Source organism: Coturnix japonica, chromosome 3 (genome assembly GCF_001577835.2).
Source record: "Coturnix japonica isolate 7356 chromosome 3, Coturnix japonica 2.1, whole genome shotgun sequence".
Taxonomy (NCBI): domain Eukaryota; kingdom Metazoa; phylum Chordata; class Aves; order Galliformes; family Phasianidae; genus Coturnix; species Coturnix japonica.
The window spans coordinates 21,504,685-21,522,509 of NC_029518.1; positions in this window are offsets into that span (position 1 = coordinate 21,504,685).

Sequence of the window (17,825 nt, forward strand, 5' to 3'; positions counted from 1 at the left end):
TTATTTGCACTTCTGAATATAAACATGAATACAAATGTTTATTTTGTTAAAAGTACGTGAATTTTATTTCATTTCTTCAAAACTAAGAAAATAGATGAAGGATTAATGGAATTCAGGTCTGGCAGTAATTGTGTTTTAATGGTAGTATTTATGATTGTTCTTAGAATACTTTGTGAATTGCATGTTGTGATTTATGGCAAAGCCACTCAAGCTCAGTTTCCTACAGCAAGACATTAATGTACATAAATACAGAGATGTTTGAGAGAAGAATCTGCGCCTAATGTATTAGGATTATTGCTGTAGCCGAAAGATGTGGTCTGATTAAAAACTCACAGATGCGGGGGGAAATGTCTGTACCTTTTGGCTGCAGTATCTCTGTGATATTAAGGAGTCTCTTAAGTGTGCTACTGATCTTTTTGTAAATAGTCGGCAAAGGCAGAACAACAAAAGCAAAGCCCTTGTGAGAGGAAAACAACGCAGGATGAATAGTTCTATGAAGGGCTGGAGCTTTGCAAGGAACCACCATTACTGTGTAATGAAGCTGCTGTTCTAAGTTAGCCTTTGCAGAAAAGTGAGGAGCTCCTCTTTTGCTGCTAACAGAAGAGCGACTTGATGCCCTAGATGCTCAAGATAATGGGATGTTTTTCACAGGTGGGCACAGTGTTGCTAAATTAAGCTTCAGAAAGTCAGTGCTCATGTTCCTCCTTACCCTGACTTGAATTGCTCCAAAGTTATCTTCGTAAAATGAATTTGTTCCTTCTATGTACTGACTGGTGGTGCAGGAATGATATCCAATAATACATGCAAGCTAGGGTGGAATTTGGAAAGCTTTTATACAGAAATGCAAAAAGCCTATTTGCTACCAAAGCTTTGCAGATGATTACACCTGGATATTCTATGTTCAGCATCTTAGAGTCAATCGACATAGTTGCCACCCAGATTTGTGTGAACATCTCATGTTCTGATCTAATCCATGCATAAGTGAGATGAGCAACCTACTGAATACATTTTCTTTTAGCAGAAGGAGTGTTAGAAAAGATGAGGGGGTGGTCTGATAGAAAAATAAATAATATTCACCTAAAATGTGACTCTCCTACTTCTCCCTCGTGAATGTGAAGCATGGTTGCATTTTTCATTGTGTGCAAATCTAGCCTACCAAATAAGCTAAAATTCACCCTCCAACCACTTTTAAGGTAAGACCAAAATAAGTAAAATCTGTTTCCAAAGGATCTCCGCAGACTCCCAAAACTCATGTCCTATCTGAACTAAAAGCCTTCATGTAAAAAGACTTCATACTTTGAGAAGACAAAGTCATTGGAGGAATAGTGCTAGATCTATATTGAGAAACAAAGCTTGTGGCACGTTATCTGTATCGTATTATAGCAGAAGAGAGGTCTTTTCTTGTGTTGGATCTGCAATGCACCAACTGTCTTAATTGGCCTCCATAGAAATAAATTTTTAAGCTTTATGCTTCTGTGGGAGAAAAAAAAAATGTGTAATGAAGGTTTGAGCTTAATTTGTCCAGAAGCTTTTCAGCTGTAAAGGCAGACCTGCATGTAAGCATAGTAATTCAGGAGCAGTAAGCAGGCAGTACAGTTAAAATTTACACAGGAATATCTGATCAGGCTGGGCTATAAGCAATGTGTGAAAAGACTGAGCATTCAGCAGCTCTTAATTGGAGTAGGTGAAGTGTTAATTGAGCTCATGCCAGCAGCTTCTAGCATCAGAGCCTTGAATAATGTCAATAGATATCTGAAAATCCAAGGCACCATTATAAGTAAGACTCTTCTCCCACAAATTTCTCTGTAACTTTTTTATGATGTTAGAAGGCAGTTCTCTAATGGTTTGATGTGAGTAAAATTGGTTTTCTCCGGACAGTGCAAGCTCACTTTTGTAGTCCAGCTATACTTACAGTACTACAAACCAGCTTTCGAGCTTGGAAATAGTTTTAGTTTCCCTAATGAAACTAGTGCTTTCCCCACATGAAAAAACTTTCTGTGGTAATGATTGGTGGAAAGAGCAGGTGTGATTTTTTTGTTGATCGCTTCTTTTTCTTTTCTTTTTTTCATTAAACATGTATACTGTATTAACTGCTCATCTCCGCTTCCTTCTCACGTCAATGAGGTATTATAAATAGTGTGGTGTGGTGTAATTTTTTCCTACACCCTCCATTCTACGTCTCCATTAGTACATACATTTGAACCAGTATCTAGTTTACGCTTGGTGGAAGCTGCCCATAGGGTAACTGCAACAGAAGTCAAACCACTCTTTTCAAAGTAGAAAAATCATAGATTATGAGAATTTGCCTTATTGGTTGCTGAAGTTAGTGACTTATGGTAGTGCACTGGGATAATTAAGCATTCATATCTGAATAGGAATGGGAAAATTATTTCAGGGTTTGAAACACTGAATAAGTGAAAAAGGTTGTCTTGGAGAAACAAACAGAAAAGCATATTTACTGAATACTCAAAGCCTCTTTTTTGGTAATTGTGATAAAATATAATTTTAGTCTGTATGTGAGGAAGTTACAGTGTGTATAGATATCTTCACATATATCAAAGTTAGGTGTTTTAAGATACTGATTGGATCTGGATATATTTAGAAGCAGTGCTGTGTTTGAAAGAGAATGGTAGCACAGCCACTTAATGTCTCTAGATATATATCTGCGCATCTCTAAATATAGCACTAATGTAACACTAATTGCTCACACTGATATAAAAGATTGCCCCAGACATTCTTTTGTCTTAGCTACAAACTTAGGTAATGTCAATCAATAAATAAGTCAAGGTTAAATCTTTCCAAAACTTGGATTATCATAGGTAAATATCTTGCTTTAGAACAGAAATCAAATAATCATGTTTAACAGCAACAAACACTGGATAATCCAGGTACTTACCAGAAAATGTGTTTGAAAGTTTCCTGAAAAAGCAACAGAATGGTCTGAGAATGAGACGGTATTCTTTCCTAAAATTCTACTGAGCTTAATTTTGGCTAAAAAAATAGCCAGACTTTTTTGAAAGGGAGAAGGTAACAGGTGGACCCAGGAAGTATCTTGACTTTCCTGCCTGTATGGGATTTGTTATTCTTTTTCTTGCTGATGGCATTAAAAAAATCTCTGGTAGTTTTTCCTTTGGCTTTCATGTCTGAAGGAGTATTCAGATTGGGGGAGTGAAAGAGTAACTAAGGCAGGTGGCAAGCTTATTCATCAGTGATGGAAAGTCAGTGATGGAAAATATTGAATAATCAAATGAAAGTGTCTTAAAATAGCAAGAGTCAATTTTATTATAGTCTTCTATCTTCCTCCTTGCCAGACATTTATTTCTCACGATCTAAAGGTCAGGTGTTAGGAGTCGTACCTCTAATCTTGCTTTCTATGTCTCCTTTGCATTCACAAAGTGAAAAATGTCTGCTAATAAAGTCTACAGAGTTTTAAAACCATTCTGTAGTTTAGCAAATGTTCCAAACAGATCTGATGGAGTCTAATATTTTGCTGGTGGTTGATATGTTTAATTACTGTTGTTGTTTTTAACCACATGCTATTAAATTCATATAATTAGGTAATTATGAATTTTTGATAAGTGCCAAAAGCAGGACCCACTTTCTCTTATCCAGCTACCTTAAACACAGCCATGCAGGAAACAGGAACTATGTACCAGCACTGTGTAAAAGTCAGTATGTTGTTGATGTAATAATTCCTAGAAAATAAAACTGATGACAATTAATTAAAATATCATTTGTGTGTTGGTAAGCTAGCAGCAGCCCTTGAAAATGGCTTTATACTGGCAACATTCTGCTGCTGGGATTTAAGGTATAAGTTCTTCAGTTTATAGACAGCACAGCCTAGAATTTGCTGATGTAAATACTACCTAAATCCCATATTAATTAGGTCTAGGCCTAATGATGCCTTAAAACTTGAATTTGTTATTTATAGTCTAAATGGCTAAATACTATAACTGGTAGGTCAAGGTTGAGATATGTGAGAACCGAAGAACTTGAAAGTCTTGGAAGAAATGGAAAGGAAGTTTTTCTGAATGATTGATATGATCTGATTTATCTAAAATTAAATATATATATTAATAATTCTTGTTTTTCCTTTATGAAGGGCAGGGATGGGAAATTGTATTGCCAAAATATTTGGAGTATTTCTTCTTACATTTTAATCCCCTACCCAAATTGTGAGTGGGAATTGCAATTGAACAGTAAAAGCTTTAAAGATGACTTAAAAGAACTTTTGTTCTCTAGACAGTTCTCAGAATAAATGAAGTCTCATTTTAACACCACTAACAGCTTGCCAAACATATGTAGGAGTAATTTCCTGTTAGCATTTATCGGTTGTACAGATACCATTCATCAGCCAATACTACTTGCAAACAAGTATAATGGCTTTTTAAACTTCTAACTTCTGAAGTTAAAAGCAGTTGTATAGTAGAAGCTACATTTGAAAATTTGTATTCTGTGCATGTGAGCTCTTGGGAACGTGAACTGGTCTAGGCATAGTTGAACAAACACTGCTTGATAACTGTGTTCATGGGCAGTGCTGTGCTGCCAAGATCAGCGATATACTAGAAATATTTTGCCAAGCTTGTACAAAAAAAGATGATAAGCTATTTTAAAACACATTAGTTCCAATGTAAAAATGTTGGTTTAGCTATTGGCAGAGTAGGAACTGATTTTGGTCAAATGTTCTTGATTGTTTTTAAATGTCAGTGCTGTATCTATGTTCTGAATTGGACTTGAACTCAAATGATTTGCTTTATGCAAGATACCTCTTAGAAATCATTTTGTGAGTCTTCTGAGGGTCTTTCTCAGAAGATTCTGAGACTTTTATCCAAAATGTATTTTTGAATTGTATGCCTTACTTAATGAAGAACAGAAGGAGTTGATTGGAACAACCAGTATAGGAAATGGAGATTTATACATACTTGAGGGATAAATTAGTAGTTCCTGTAGTAGATCTGATGTATTTGTAGACTGCAGTTGCCGTGATTTGCAGTGTAAGAAGCTAGACACAAAAGAAATCTTAAAGTGATGAAGGAAAAAGTGAAGCGCTTTCTTGTTTTTGTGGTTTTGGATCCAGGCACAGTTGTATTTCATGAAATTAGTGAGAACTGTCATTTTTATCATGGCGTATGTTTTGTGACATAGCAATGATTCAGTGAGTTGTATTTTGTGGCCCAATTAATCCTGTCCTTAATTTTGAGTAATAATTTTTGAATATGTTCTTCTGGAAATAGAATACCTTGATCTTTGATTCTGTCAGTTATGTACCAAAGGGTGGTCTCTTTCTTAGCAGCCTGCAGACACAAAGCTTCATAAATTATGTTTCTTTTCAATTATGACATACTCTACAACAGCAGAAAAAACATTGCTATACCTCAATAAACCCTCATTATATATACTGTAGATTAATCCATTGATATTCCAGTAAAAGTTTTTGGGTTTTTTTTTGCCATATATATATATATATATATATATATATATATTTATACCATAATTTTGCCCTTAAAAATTTTGAGAACACTCAACTATGAGAGCTTCAAACCCTCTCTTTTTAGAAAACTGCAGGACTGCTAGGCCTATCTTGGCAGTTTCAATTGCCAAGATGAAGTCTTTCCTTTTTCCTGTAAAGTGGCAGTGACATAAAAGTATACAAGTTGACAGGTAAGCACAGCTATTTGAAGGTGTGAAAAATCCAGCAGACTTTATTTTTGAAACTGTACTTCCAGGGAGACAAAATTCAGTAATGGATTCCATGAACTGGATTTTAAAATGCAATGGCCTTGGTAGACTAGATACCTATGTGCTTACCTAGACAATGGTTGGAGGCTAAGAACAGAACCAGTAAGAGCAAGTTAAACATTACTGTCTGATCCTTATTTAGTCAGCAGAGTCAGATCCATCACAGCATTGTTTACCCTATTGTGATCAAGATGCTCTGCAGCAAAGTATTCTTGTCCTGGATAGTTTAAACCTAGTTACTTCTGGTTTAGATTGCTATTCAGTAAGTCTCATAATGGATAACACAGTGAATAATAAGCTCCTGTTAACATTGACTGTGCTAGCAATACCACCTTTAAGAAAACTTTCTTTGACTAGGGTAGAAAGCACAGGTCTGTGTAATCATTTTCTATGTGTAGGTTGTGCTGTGCCATTGTAGTCCTCTGTTGGCTTTGTTAGCTCTACTACATCTGTTTTGGAAAGGGAAAATCAAAATGACTGCATGTTTGAAAACCTTTTATGGAGTGAGGTGCTGTGAGTGTATTTGGAATAATTTGTGCCTCAAAGGTTCAAACCACTTGGCTAAGGGAGACAAGGGGAGTGGGAGGCAGAGGCTGTGGAGGTCATGATGTCATGGGAATGTGGAATAGTTACAGAAAACAAAGAATACAGATCTGCGCATGCATGAATGGATGAATAGAGGGGAAAAACACAAATAGTGCATGCATATGATAGAGAACAGCAGGTTTTCTCTTCCAGGAGCCTTTGCAGTTGTGATTGGTTTTGGAAGGAGTGAGTTTCTTCAAAGGACTTGTGTGGACACTGTTAGCTTTCTAAAATGTTTGTAGGCTGCACTTATCTTTGGACTCTCTCTTTAATTGTTTGGTAGATAGGCTACTCCACTGGAATAGTTTTCATATATTAGAGCTACTCCAGAAGCAATGCCTCCAATTTTATTATGTTGGCCCATGATGTCAGAGGTGGATGTTGGTGGTATGGCAGTGGAGGTTAAACCTTCCTACCAGTATTCCATTATCTGTTGTTGCTGTGTGACAGATGGCAGTAGAGGGGCAGTCTGACAAAAGAATGTCTGACATGGTGTGTATGAAGCAAAGGTAGAAAATTGAATTATTCTGTGTATGAAAAACAGCACCTGCTAACATTCATCAGTGCTTGCTCAACATTTTTGGAGACCAAACAGTGTATGGGAGCACAGTGAGGTGGTGTGTGATGTGTTTCAGCAGCGGTGATAGTGACAGAGGGTCATCTCTGGTTCTGAGTGTTACAAGCACAGCATATGGGCTTGTGTTCATCAGTGGTGAAAATGCAAAGCTAATGGTGGTGATTGTGTTCAAAAACAGTGGGTTTTAGCCAGGAACTTGCTCTATCAAATAGAGCCCAATGCAGTGGTTTCTGCCAACAAGATGTGAGATAAATCTTGACATGAAGTGGTGTCATTACTAGTGGGGTGGCAGCTACTTCCCCAGGCTGTATCAGTGTTATCGTGCTCTTTGTATCTGTTGTAGTCTTCATAGAAATAAATGAGGCATTACTTTTAGAGCAACATATGAAACAGGAAAACCTCTCATCTTTGAGATGTTCTTATCTCTAGTTTTACTTTTTATTCTTTGTTTGCCAGCTCAAACTTCTAACTTGTGCTTTTCTATCCTGATCTGTTGGTAGAAATGAATTTTAAGAAATTAATGCATAGTGTACTTAAATCACAGATCTACTAAAAGTGATAGAAAATGTGACAGTACTTCCTTCTAGTAAATCTGTGTGTAGAATTTGTATTTTTTATCTAAAATATTTGTCCTCTAGGAGATCCAAAGATTTCGCTGTAATAGCTGCAGAGAATTCCCTTGTTATCATGTATTCTTTGTCATGTGTTCTCTGAGATGACACTGTAAATACATGGTAACATTGTAAGAAATATCTCCTGGAAACTTTCAATAGTAATTACAATTCAATCCTTATAAACCACATCCACAGAGATTAAAATCAATTTTTGCATGCAAGCAGTAATGCTCTATTTTGAGCAGGAAAGTTAATTGGGTTCTGTCATGGTTTAATAATTTTGTAATTTTTGCTATCAGTATTCCACATCATAACATCATATAAAGCATGAATAATTTTACTGAATCTGCAACTTATCAGAAGAAGACTACATCTCCCAGGGAACAACACGATAGGTCACCACGGGACCTGGACTATATATTAACTCTGTCGCAGAACAGACTGACGTCTTTCGAGTTCTGGCGTTCAGGGGAGTGTGTGGGAGCCTTCAGCCGTTCGCCTAGATTCACAGTAGGCCTCTCGGTTACGGAACTCATTCTCTCTCCTATTTTGCTTGATTCGTTAGCTCAATTTCAATTATATTGTATTATATTGTGTTATCCTGTATTTCGATATAGTATTTAGTAAATAAGTGTGCCTCCTTAGATCGTTGCCGCTGTTTTCTTTTCCTAATTAATTTTTCCCTTTCGGCTAGGGCCCTCCGGGGCCCTGGCCCCCTGTCACGGACGCAGGTGGATTTTTAGTTCAAACCGTGACAGGTTCCATTCTTCCCTAAATTTGAAAAAATAAGTAAGCACGTTGGATTATGTACTGCAGGCTCATAGTAACATGCTATGTTTTTTTATTTTTATTTATTTATTATTTGCAGATATCCTGTTTTTCCTTGGTTTACAAAGAAAACTCAGTGTCAAGGGAACTGGAAACTGGCATGTGCTGGACTAATATAAATTTATCTGAAGCCAAGAATGCCCCTGGTTTGGCTCTGGAAAGAGTACTAAGGAGCCAAGGACATTTCAATGGTCAAATCCAACCCAGTACGCTGAGCTTTCTATAATGTGCTACATACAGCAATAATTATATGTGTAAATTTTATTCTGTCTATCCTGTCCTTTTATCTTGATTTAACAGAGAGAATAGTCTACCTTCTGCTAACTTCATGTGTAACACAAACTGTATATTCTACTTTTCTAGAAACAGGCTTAATTTGTTGTCACCGGTCCCCTGCTTTTCAGCCAGAATTGACTGTTTGGCTCCAGTTTGTCCTGGTCAGGATGTGGGAAGAGCTAAATCCAACACACAGGCTGTCCTAAAAAGTTATACTGGCACTAACTGACAGTCAATAGGTTACTTATTTTTCAGCTGAAGTAAACTGGGATGGTGAATAAAATAAAGTAAATTGCTGCAATTGTTTATCTGCTTTTGTAATAGAGCAGCAGACCTGAATTTCTTCAGAGGATTACTCTTTATTTTTGATTGTGTGTTCCAGTAGCAGGCTTCCTCTAAAGCAGTTTTCACAGAAGAACATCTAGCTATAATATTCATGTTAAAGCAGCTTCTGGCTTCCAAAATTTCATCTGGCTTCCTAGTTGATCTTCTTCAAGATAATACATTTACAGTCTCTATCACTTTGGGAATTCATTAAATATTTATAGTGGAATAAAATGCTTTAGACTGAATGTAAATAGGGACCCTCAAATAGTTGCATGCTCTAATTTAGTTCACATTTACTATTTTCATAAAGGTAAAAGCATCCATGTCAAACAAGTACTTAACTTACTACTTATCCCATGTAGTATATTTTAAACAGTTTTTGTCCTGTTTGTTAGGTGATCCTTGTGGCATTACTAATGAGTTTTCTCCTCTTCCATGCTTTTCTCTCTCCTTACATGCTGTTAAGCCTGAATCAAAAAAATGATTTTGAAAATGTTGAAGTTTTGATAGCAAGCCCATTTCTCATTTATTTTTCTTGTAAATGCATACTATTTATATTTAACATCCAAGAAATGTTCAGATATGTTGAAAGCTTTCACAACTTACTTATTTTTTATAGAAAACCTGTTTTGATCAGAGTGGGTTTTGTTTGTTTGTTTTGTTGCTTTTTCATATGAAGTTTTTACTTCCTTTGGAAAGTTGTCTTTTCATTACACTTCTGAAAGGGAAAGCAAACTGTATCTTATGGAGTTTCAGACTTCGAGTCTGGAGAATGAACATGTCAATCTATTTTGAGTGATTACATGTGTAATCTTCATACTGATTTTCTTGCATGTATTTCTCCATGAAATCCTGTAGGAATATTTGTCCACAAAAGAAAAGTGCTTATAGAAGAAGGAAAAACTGATAAGGAAACCATTCTTCACTTGGCTTCAGAAAAAAAAAAAAAAAAAATGTACAGAAATTTTACATATTATTATGTACAGGGAAGAAATTTTGTTGCTACAAAAAAAAGATATGAATGAAGGAAAATGATCACTCATACTGCAGTCTAGTCAAGGATTCCCTTTTCAGTTTTCACTTTCTGCCAACCTAACTATGTTGTGACCTGCCTAGGAATAAAGACATAGCAATTAGGAAAAGGATTTACTGTAGGTCCAATGTTAGCACTTGAAAGTGGGTTATGCAGGTGAGTAACCTCCAGCTCTTGTTACAGTTTCCAGCAGTAAGGTTGGAAATTCAAGTTACTGCAAATGCTCTTCAAGCTGGAGCAGTTGCTACTACAAAACAGAGGTGGGTCAAACCAGGTGCGAATGGCAGACTTCCAGGAGAATTTGCAGTTTGTTTACTGAATACCACTGGACTGACATGGAAAGGAAATTGTTTTTCAAAGGTTTCCTAATTACTAATTCTGAAAATTCCATTACCAACATAATCTTCTGAATCTTCACAAGTTTCTGCAAATTCTGCTATTGCAATGGGGCACAAGTGCAGAACTGATTTTTCTGCACTTTTTGGGACAGCTATGAAGCTGGAATTCTAGGATGTGGTGCATAATTAGAAGTTATTATAGATTGAAGGAATTCTGAGCATGAATACTGGCTCATGGACAACATCAAAAACATGCTGCAGTCAGGAGGATTATCTGTTCACGTCACATCCATTCCTTTGAATTCATATTGAGCCTTTCTGAATATGAGGAGCCAGAAACATCTGTGGGTTTGCCAAGGAATAACTGCATGAATTTCCACTGGAAATTCCAGTAAGTGTTAGCACTTGATTACCGTACTCTACCTTAAAGGCAGGAATTAGGTGATATGTAGAAAGTGGTAGCTATGCTGCAAGTGTTAATGAATCAGGCTATAACTGAAATCAGGATTTTAGCTACTTTACTGATAAGCTTTGCTTGGCAGCAGCCACAGGTACATAATAAATAGCTTATTTCCAATCATAAAATATAAATATCTGTGCTTTCTCAGGAGAATAATTGCCTATTAATGTAAACGAATTAATAAACTTCAATGGCAGTGGAAAAATAATCTAATTTCCTTTTCTTGTTTATAAAGCTATACTTATCTGTAGGCATATTTTGCATAGATGCTTAATTTCCCTTCAGATTTCGTAATTGACATTATTTTTTGTAAACAAAGTGTTTTTCTTCCTTAGAACTTCAATCTAGTTATTGAGGTGTGACCTCATAAGAATATATAAGGTCACCTTTCAGGATTTTGGCACTCTGCATGGTGTTGTGTACTAAGGGATTGAGTCCTCAGTAAGATCATCTATGGATTAGTTTTGTTCACATTCAAGTGAGCCAGGCAAATAGTTTCTGCCATATGACTTCTTACAGGCCCAGTTGACCTGCTTTCAATTAGCTCCCTTCCCTTTTTGTCTACCCACCCCAATCCTCCTGGAAACAAGGGATAGGGGGAGTAGCTTTCAAATAGCACAGTGACAAATTGATTCCAGGTCCTCCAGCCATGTTGCAAGCTACCTTTTCCATGAAGTTACTGTAAAATAATCTGTGTATTTGTTTTCTAGCTTTGCTATTTTTAACTTTTGAAATAAAAACTTGTTGACAAGTTACTGTTTATGTAGAAGAAGGGAAGGAGAAAGCAATTTTCCTTACTTTTGTAACAACTAATATTCTGAGCTCTGGAAACACACCATATTTGTCTTCTCAGGCTGATATTTTGAGCCGTTTGCAGAGGTGGCTGTGTAGGCATCTTCTGGAATTGCTTTGACCAGAAACTGTACAAATGATCATCCTATAATATTTGATTATGAGAAGTGCTTGTTTGTTGTATGTGTGTGTTTGTTATATATGCATGTGAAGTAAGAGCTAGAGAACTACAGTAGTAGAGAAAATGTGAGATTTCATGAAAGAGCCAGTAGATACATGTAAATGCTTTGTCTAAGGATTATAGTAATTATGATGAAGTAACATGCAATGAGTAGAAAACAGTTTTGTGGTAAACACATCCCACAGTGAGTGGTTGGACAAAAAGTCACAGTAAGAAGTTGCTTTAATGTCAGTAAATTTCTGTATAGTCAGAAATTCCTGAAGCATCAACAAAGGTGTTGCCTTTATTAAAAGAAATAAAGGCATACGTCTTTGAGTACTCCGGGGTTTTATCCTGTTTTCCATTCTATATTCTTTTATCTCCTTTCATTATGTTTATGAGGTGGCAGGAGATAAATTTAGCATGGAACTTTGTTTTCCTAGAGAATGAATCTTGGTATATTTCAGATTTGTTTTCAAAGAAGGTTTTAAAAAGGAAAGTTTTCAGTGCAGAACTGGTACTGTGAGAATCCTGTCACCAAGCTAAAGTGCATAGGACATATACCAATCCTTTGTACGTAAGTCAAACATATCAGTGCGCCTAGCATTCTATATTTGGGATTTTCAGACTTCATAGAATAGCTCCAGAGTAGCTGTGTATTTAGCTTCCTTAGGCTTCTGTGAAAATTCCTGTTGTAAGTTAAAAGAAAAACAAAACAACAGAAACTACAGGAAATTCATAAGCGTAAAATAGGTGTGAGGTACTTGAAATTTTTCTTCCAAAGCTGCTGTTGGGTAAAGTATGAAGTCCACCATCTTTTATTTCTAGACAGAAAGCACAAAAGAACTTACAAAAATGTCCGTTAGTGACTTAAAAGGATTTAGAAAGGGCTTTTTCATTCAATTGACTTCCATATTTGACAGGTTAACAGTAGGCTTTGGAAATTATGCTTGCAGTTGGCCAAGTCACCATGCAGAGACTGCAGGACAGGGAAGGGCTGGGGGACAGCATGATGTGAAACAGCTGGTCTCTGTTGTGTGGGGAGTGCCCAGGGTACATTTCTGCTCTGAGATGGCTCTTTGCTTAACTTAGGAGGGCAAAGGAGGGGAAGGACAGTACAGATTTCTCCTTGCTTTTATCTTTGTGTGGTTGTGCACGCAGGTGAAGATGTTTCTCCCTAAATACTTCTCATGCACATTTTTAGTGGTGTATAGTCAACTTTAAATTATTACGTACACATAATATTTTAAAATCCAGAACCACAAAGCATATAAATTATCTTACATAAAGCCTAGGATTCCATTATATAACTGAGTATAATTCAGTGCTGACTAACAGTTTCAATCAGTGCTTGTCAAACTAATGAATTTCTCGTATTATTTCTTTTAATGGGCCCAAGCAGATGTAGGTTTATGAATAGAGGGTGAGATGATTTCATGCTTTTGAGCTCAGTTTGAACTCCATCCTGTGAACAGCAAAGACATGATAATCATATTTCAATGGCAAAATTCAAAATCTGTTTACTATAATGCTTGTTTCTGTGTCTTCTTAATGTGATGTGAATGAAGAAAACTAGTATATTTCTCATACCTTATATTTACTTGTATACATGCATAAGTATGAATTTTGGTATGTGTGTATCAACAAATATATCCAAATATCAAATATAAATCTCTTGTTATAAAAGCATGCAGAGCTGTATTTTCCTATCTCTTGTGCCAGGATTTAGAATCTAAATGATCTTTGTTTCCATCTCTATTAATGATGCCTCAAAAATACTATTCCACTATCATTCAAATTCCATAACATATTCACAAAATGTTACTATTATAGGCAAATAAAAAAGCTTTTTCCCAACGAATTTCCTAGACAATTAGATGACCTCCAAATTACTCTGCAAATTTGAAATAATTGCTGCAAGATTACAAGCTGTAAGACAGAGACCAAGTTTAAAGTGAAGCCCTATTACTCGTGCACGAATCCAGTTCTATTAAGCGGAACTCTATATTGTCTTGCCACCTGCCTTGTGTAGAGAGGGATATCAATTTCTTTGCGTCCCATCATCAGCAGAAAGACAGGACGTACCTCATTATATCTGACTAAGAAGGGGAGGAGAGAGTTTTGAAGAAGGCTGATTTTCCTCTAGCTGTGTGAACACACTGCTGCCTCCTGTTGAATATATCCTTGCCATTTTGGAAATTTCTGCATTGCAAATAAAGCACAGTTGAACAACAGAGCATACTATTTCCCATGGTGTCTAGTCTGTTTAAAACCTTGTTTTTCCTCTTTGAATTACCTCCAAGAATTACCCTGGAGTATGTAAGTAACTTAAAATGCTAGCTTAGAGCCTTCACTCAATAAGTGATTAGTCTAAATATCAGGTGATGGTGCAGAGGTCCAAAAATATATTCTTTATATTGTAATGTTTTGATGACCTATTTCTAATCCTAAACTATGAAAGATAAAGAATGCAACAGCTGATATCCAGAAAATACAAACTATTACAAATATGAGCTGGATTGCAAAGATAAGACAAAACGTAACTCTGTCAGCTATGGAAAATCTTATAATGAGAGAAGACATGTTTTCCTAGCTGAGACTGTTCCATTTCAGCCTGTATGGGTACATCAGCTAAAATGTCCATTCCAAGGTTAGCAAGGTCAAATGTCTTCCTTCTGCTTTTCCCAAAATTGCTGTGACTAGTGTATGTTATTGCTTTAAAGACTTAACTCGTGCTTTATGATAGGATCATATGACAAGGAGAACTCCTGGTGATTAATAGCAAGTATGATTCTCTAACCTGTACTCACCTTGATAGTCCCTCGGAGGAAATTATTTCAGGAGAATGACTCAAATGTGAGTTGAACATTCCAAGGTAAAACCTTGTTTTACCAAATGTAATCTGTTACAGCCTATATGAATTTTAAATATTGCATAAGATTGGTCACATTCCCAGCCTTGTCCAGTAAAGAATGGAGATTCTCCTTAGTCTTTCTCTTACCGTTGATGTATTTGTAGAAGAGCTTCTTGTTTCTTTTTACCCCGGTGGCCAGGTAGACTTCAAGCTGGACTTTTGCCTTTCTGATTTTCTCTCTACACATCTTAACAATTTCTCTGTACCCTTTTTGAGTTGCTCATCCCTTCTTCCACAGGAGGTAGATTCTCTTTTTCTCCTGGAGCCTTAAGATAGCTCCCTATTTATCCACTCTGGTTTTCTTCCCCAAGAGCTCATTTTGCGGCTCAGAGGGACCGCCTGCTCTTGCACCTTTAAGACTTCAAGACTTAAGACTACATTATTAAGATGATTGGATTCTACAAGTTGAACTACTCCTATGCTTCCTCAACTAATTTGAAATTGTCATAGAAATTTGAAAACAATTATGATATAGTCCAGTGCAAACATTTGGGAAAGATATGGCAAGTCTTGTAAGACATCTGCTTTGTTTAAGCTCCTTATGTTGTTTATGCATGTTGAAGCTTGATTTGCAGAGATTTTTGTTTGTCTTTATATGGTCTTTTAGTTGGTTGCATTGCAGAGGAAGTTACTTGCTGCTTACATGTTTGAGGGATGATATGCTGTTTGGGGTCTGCCCCTCAAAGCAAATGTGTGATCGTTTAGGGTGAGGGTAAATAAGGCAGAGATACATCAACACAGAGATAAGGAAAAGCAGATGTGGGGAGGAGCAGCTCTCAAGGCTAAATTTACAGGCTGTTCATTACCGATATGCAGACGACTGTCATTATTATGAAAGTATCTTAGTGCATCGAGTGGCATGGGCAAAGTGCTTTGAGTTGATCTGAGAGTATGTGGAATAAATCATGCTATTGCCAGGTCTCTTTGTCGCATGTAACTGCGGGCTCTCTTGCTGTTAGAGGATCACTAGCATTGTAAGGATAAGTGGAGCATGTTTACTAATTACTGATTACTAATTACTGAGAAGGAGCTTGTACTGTTACAGAATATCTGCCTACCACTGTTAAGGAATACCTGTAGTATGCACTCAACTGTTTCATTTGATTACAGGAGGATAACACTTGCACTGTCTCCTCTGGCTATGTATTTGTATTATTTTTGAGTTGTTGTTCTGCCCTGTGCAGTCACCAGAATAATGAGATCTGTCCTAAGTAGAAGATTCACAAAGATGCCATCAGGTCTTTCTCTAAATAATCCTATTCAGAATCAATCTCTTAATTGTGACTGATCTCAAGGTATATCTACTATCAAGCTATCTACCTGAGCATCATGCACATGTTTGTAAGCTGATATTTTTTTCTATCTCTATTCTGAAATTTTAGAATTTGTTGAGGGATATAATTTAGCTGGGAAGTATTGGTAATGGTTGGACTGGATGATCTTCTAGGTCTTTTCCAACCTTGATAATTCTGTGATTCTGTGATTGTTAATCCTTGCTTTTCCCATGACTGTCATATTGCTATTCAAAGATTCAGTTATTAACACTTACTAGTACTGAAAAGTAAAGAGATAGCAGTAGATGTTTTTAGATCCAGGTTTTTGTCTGTAACTCTATCATCTTAAATTCTGAGATCCTGAGGTCAATACCCTCCTCTTCTGTGGCAATCACTTATTTGTCTGTGTAGTCTCCATCTACTTCTGTTATCAATGACTTCTAAATATTCACTGGCAGCATATTTGTTAAGGGTGGTGACCTTCCCTTTCTACACTGCGCTCGTTAAGTCACGTTTAGACTACCAAGTCCAGGTCTGAGCTTCCCAGTTCAAAAAAAAGGCAGGGATCTCCTAAATGGAGTCCAGTAGAAGGCCACAAAGATTGTAAAGAGTCTAGAGTGTCTCCTGTATGAGGAAAGGCTGAGTAATTTGGGTGTGTTCAGCCTAGGGTGCACTAGAGTATGCCTAGCCTTTTGGGCTGCCAGTGCACACTAGAGACTCACATTCAACTTGCTGTCATCCAGAAACCCCAGGGTGCTTTCTGCTGCATACTTAGTCACAGTCTTCAACTTCTGGTTTTGTTTTCCTATGGAGATGCAAACCTTTCCCTTGGTGAAAGGAGATTTCCACTCTAGTCTGTCCCTCTGCTTCTACAAGTGATGCAGAATATTTTTTTTGCCTTAAGAGGGAGAGGGATGTGGGCTGAATGATAAGAAAGCTGTGTTGTAACATACTGGTTCAAAAAATGATAAAACGTGAAAAATAGCAGGCTTATTCCAGGACCATGCAATCGAAGTAGATTTTGCATTGAAGATATAAAAAGGGACTTTGCAAAGCATTCCTGAAATAATTTACGCTGAGTTCAAGTTTAAAGCCAGAGATATAATAGTGTGTTGTATGTACTTTTTCTGTTTTTAAATCAACAAAATGATCTCAGCTTTTGTGCTTTGCTCAATGTGGTGATACTTTCAGTATTGTAAAGTCAGAGTTACAAGCTTATTAATCTCACAAATAGCTCATTATCAAAATTGGAAGGCTTTATTACTTTTTAGTGCCATCTATCCAGTTTCTAGGGCAGTGACATACTGTGATTCATTAGTATTCATTCAATATCTTCTTCTGTAATTATTTTCCGCTCTGTTTTTGGTATCACAAAAAGTGATGCATTCATGTGCCTCTGCTTACCAGTTGATATTTCTCTGATTGTATTCATGCCAAGGACTTCTGCAATATTACAGTTGGTGTCCCAGTGGTGATACTTTGGACTAAAAAACTCTCTGTTATGTTTGGTACCTGCACTGTTACTTTCCGCATTGGATCCAGAAATATCTCACTTTGTAAAGCTGTTCTGTCACACTGTAGTCATTAAAATGTTATAAATATATAATTCTTTCAAATTAATAATAATAAAAAAGTGAGAAATAATTCTCTTCATTCTCTTATTTCCCCTTTCAAAATACTACCCATAATCCAATTTAGTTTTCTAAATGAGTTCCTACTTATCAGTTTATCTTTTTTCAATTTTTTCAATTTTTTTTTTTTTTAGGAGTTTGTATTATATTTTTAACAGTTGATTCTGAATAAGAAGCAGATCATAACTTATTAAATATACTACATTTTTAATCTCTAATCTCTAATCTGCTGTCTAAAATAAGTTAATTTTGGCTGGTGGATTAATGATGAAAAGCA